Below are 4,887 nucleotides of genomic sequence, written 5' to 3' on the forward strand. Positions count from 1 at the left end.
CAAGCTGCTTCTCAACCTGGAATTAAAGTATCTGGGACAGTCCCTTCTCAGATAACTGAAATAAAGCTGTCTTCCCTCTTAGTCCCCATTCACCCTTTTTCATCCTTAAAGGTTTCATAAATCGTGCTTATTCCCAACTCCACTTCTTTTCATTATTGTAGATACCACCTCCATCCTTGAACACCTAAGCACAACACAGGCAAAATAATTACGGAAAACTAGGCCACTAGGTTCCACAAAGGACTTTTTTTTTGCATCAAAGTACCTAACTTAATTTTTGTGAAACTTCGAAAAGAATCATGCCATGAATTCCAAAGGGTTACAACAGACATCGAGGATACGGTGAGCAAGAGACCTGAAGTTACTGCTGAAGCAGCAACATTTCCGATCAGTTCCACATAGCTACACCATTATTATACAGCATTCACCCCTAAAATATCAAAGACTTTTAAGAATATTTTCTTGGAGAGCTCTGGAGGCCTAGTGGCAAGAAGCTGCACTGCAATCCCAGAGGTGCACGGTTCGAATCCACCAGATGCTCTGCCGGGGAAGGAGGGACAATCTCCTCCTGTACCAGTCAGATCTGATTTGACGGTACACGCACACACACAAATAATAAAATAAAATTAAAAAAAGAAGAAGAATATTTTCTGAATGTCATTTCATTATGAAAAGTGTCCTTATTTGGTACCAAGTGAGAAAGGGAAGCTTTAGAGCAAGGCAGTGCATAGGGGGCTGGTTGTGCTACTAACTCAAAGGTGGTTCCTCTAAAATGTTTTTAATCCATCAGTGACTTCACAAAAGAAATATGGGCTATCTCCACCCATGTGATTTACAGCTTCAGAAAACACACAGGAGGTCAGCTATGAGTCAATTCTAACTGGCTGGCAGTGACTTTTGAGGTTTGAGTCTGAGTCAAGGAAATAAAGAATATCCATCACCAGCCCACCCTCCTTACCCAACTCCTGAGCCCCTTCTTGTTGGAGATACTTCAGCTCGTGGTTGCAATGTTCTTGAGGTAAGAGTGAGTGTAGTGTGTGTGTTATCTGACCCAAGTCCCTACTATTCTGGTTCTTTGACTCAACTTCTCACATGCAAAGTTGAAGAAGAAAAAGCCCCATCATTTAGGTTAAAAGGGGAATGAAGCATGATTTAGATAAGGAGAGGGTTAGGAGATAGGTAAAATTGTGAAATAAGATTAAGATTCGGTATTATACTATAAAACATAAATTAAGTCCAACAAAACAAGTTTGAGGTATTGGTGAAGGCACTGAATATGGCTGTCAAAACACAAACTAATTTGTCTTGGAGGAAGAAAGTGCAGCCAGTGTTGCCTAAAGATGAAGATGGTGAAATCTCATCTCATATACTTTGGACATCTTGTCCGGAGGGACCAGTTCTTGGAAAAGGACAACATACTTGGTAAATATGTGTAGTCAGTGAAGGAAAAGGTCTCAGGAAGATGGATTGATAGTAACTTCAACAATGGACTAAGGCATAGTAGAAATTGTGAAGATGGCACAGGATTGGGCAAGGTTTGGATGTGTCATATAGACAATCACTGTGTCAGAGGCCATCCAACGGCACCTAACACCATTTTTATACTCCGCTTGACTGTCCGTGTCTCAACACAGAATCCCTAGGCGTTACTTTAGAATTTTTTTATTCCACCTTTATTTTGAGCTGTCTTCCCTCTTGTGCCATACTATTAAAATAGTATTTTTTTTTGTAGCAATTCATTTTCTGGAAAGGAACTGGACAATCTGATGAAGATGTTAACAATGAATTAAGCCATTTATGCTTTATTTATAAGTAACATTTTTTAAAATTCATAAAGAAAAAATTTATCTGACAAAATATAGTTTTGAAGGTACCTGGCCAAATCTGAAGATCTCTGCCAAGTATGAAGCTTTGGAATGGGATGGATTAACATTCCACTATAATACCTAATACCCTGCTTTGTCTTCTCGTGTGGCCCTTTGAAACCTGTTCAGCTTTTTTACTTTGGCATTTCTTCCCTTGTTTTGACTTCTCAACACTCCAGTACAATTTTCATAGTCTCTTCTGACATTCTTTTTGGTTTTTCTTTCTCTTCTGTATTCCTAATGACTTTTTTTCTCTCTACATCAATATATCCTTGATGTCATTCCACAACACCTCTGGTCTTTGATCATTGGTGTTCAATGCCTCAAGCTTGTTCTTAAAATTATTTTTAACTTTGGGTGGTGCAGATTCAAGGTCATGTATTGGCTCTTGTGGACTTGTTTCAATTTTTTTCAGCTTCAATTTAAACTTGCACATAAGTGACTGATGATCTGTTCCACAGTAAGCAGCTGGCCTTGTTTAGATTGTTGATATTGAGCTCCAACCTTTCTTTCCACAGATATAGTCAATTTGATTTCTGTGCAATGCATCAAGTAAGGTCGGTGTGTAAAGTCACCTTTTTTGTGTGGGTTTTTTTTTCTTTTTTTTAATTCATTGTTGCACATATTCTCCCTCTTCTCCTCTTCCTCCCCAGCCCACCCTGCTATGTACCTCTTGTTCTTGATTGTTCTCATAACCTTTTGTGTGCTTTTAAAAAGGTATTTGTGATGAATGAATCATTGAAAATACAAAATTTAATCAATTTCCAGCCTCATTTCTGTTACCAAGACTGTACTTTCCAACTAACACTCCTTCTTCCAACTTTTCTATTCCAGTCACCAATAATTATTGTATCTTTCATATAATGTGTCTTGTCTGCAAGTAGGTTTAAATCCTCACTTTCCTCCTCTTTGGCTTTGCTTATTGGTGCATATATTTGTATAATAGTTACATTTAACAAGTATTTCTTGCAGGCATAGAAATATAATTCTATCCCTCACAATACTCTTTTAGAAGTGTTGCTGTTGTTTGGTGCAGTCGAGTTGAGCATGACTCATAGCGACCCTATGAACAGAAGATCTGAACCCTGTTCTGTCCTTTGCCATCCTCACACTCCCTGAAACATAAGCCCATTGTATTGGTCATTGTGTCAATCTACTTGTTTGAGGGTCTTCCTCTCCTTCGCCAACCTTCCACCCTTCACAACATCATGTGGTTCTCCAAGGAATAGCACCCCCTAGCCGATGTATGTGAGCCTCATCATTCAAGGTAGGTGAAGCCTCATTCCTGCCTCTAAAGAGCACTCGGGGTGCATCCTCTCCAAGACCTATCTGTTCATTCTCTTGGCCATCCATGGATGCTCAGTGCTCTTCTCCAACACCACAGCTTAAAGGCATCAATTCATTTTCTGTCATCTTTATTCACTGTCCAGTTCTAAGATGCATAGCAAGTAATTGGAAAAACTATGGTTCGAATCAGATGCTCCTTAGAATGGTGGTCATCAGGTATTGCATGTAACAAACCACCTTCAGCTCTGAGTCCAACCTGGCCCTGTGTTCCTTTCCTGTTTCCCTCTCACTGATTTCCTGACACATTTTAGCCCTCCTCTTGCCTTCCTGAGACCTTAAGGTGTTCTGCCATTGCCTTGGCCCCTTGGTAGTGGCACCAAAGCATCACAAACAGGAAGTGTCCCAAGGCTGGTTAACGACTGTCCCTTGTGTGGGACCATTGATCCCAGGACTTCTGGTGTCTTCTTTGGGGTAGCCTTCAGAGAGGGCCCAGGCCCTGGGTGTAGACTCACATGGAACCCAGATTACTGGAGTAATTATTTTTTTCAAAGTTGTAAACAGGAAATGTCAGATAGAGTTGTTAAGTGAGTAGTTTTGGTATTCCATGTTGTTGAGTATGACTCATAGTGAGTGACCCTGTGAACAACGGATCTGAAACCTGTCCTGTCCCGTGTCACCTTCACCATCTTCCACACACTTGTGCCTATTGCTTTGGTCACTGGGTCAATCCATCTTGCCAAGGGTCTTCCTCTCTTACACTGACCTCTTTAAGCATAAAGTTCTTCTCCAAGGGCTGGCCCCTCCTAATGCGCCCAAAGTATGTAAGACAAAGTTTCACCACCCTTGCTTCCTAGGAGCACTCTAGTTTCGCTTTCTCCAGACAGATATGTTTGTTCTTATTGTAGTCTGTGGGACATTCAGTACTCTCCCCAACACAACTCTAAGGCATCAACTCTTCTTCTATCAACCATAGGCATAGTCCATCTTTCAGATGAAAGCCAAACAATTGGGAAGGTTAAGGGTTGGGTTAGGTGCACCTTGCTTTGTCTGACATCATTTTCTTTAGTACAATGGAGAGGTCTCTGACAGCAGATTTTTCCCAATGTGACTCAGTTGGCCTTAATCTGTATTTTTTATAATGTAGAATGGAGTTGAATATTGAATTCCTTTTTAATTGACTAAAGCCCATAAAATATACTTTTATGAGTTTCCCCTCTCTCATTCTTACACTGTGACATCACATATCTTTTATTGATTATCATTTTGGGTATAGAAATATCAATGGAGTAAGTCTCATTATGTGAATATCTATCTTAAGCCTTGTGTAAAATTGTGTAAAATAAAAGAATTACTTTCTTAAAAAAATCTTTACTCTTATTTTGTCAACACTGTTTAAAAGGCTGTCATTTTCCCTCTTAACTGATTTCATCTCCTTGTCAAAAATCAGTTGACCATAGGTAGATGGGCTGATTTCTGGGTTCTCAATTCTATTCCATTGATCTACCTGTCTGACATTGTAATTGTACCATTTCCACACTGTCTTGACTACCAAATACTATAAACTTCATTAGAGAAAAGCATCCTAATATATAATCTATAACAATGAATGAATGGAAATCCAAAGCCTCTGTAAATTTTCACTGAAATTAATAACAAATTTAAATTAAAAGAAAAGAATTAAGTTAGAGTAAGGATGGCAATGGATTTATAACTGCTCAAGCTAATAACGCTATAT

This window comes from Elephantulus edwardii, unplaced genomic scaffold (assembly GCF_000299155.1).
Source record: "Elephantulus edwardii isolate Elephantulus edwardi_28Jun2011 unplaced genomic scaffold, EleEdw1.0 scaffold00074, whole genome shotgun sequence".
In the NCBI taxonomy this organism is placed as follows: Eukaryota; Metazoa; Chordata; class Mammalia; order Macroscelidea; family Macroscelididae; genus Elephantulus; species Elephantulus edwardii.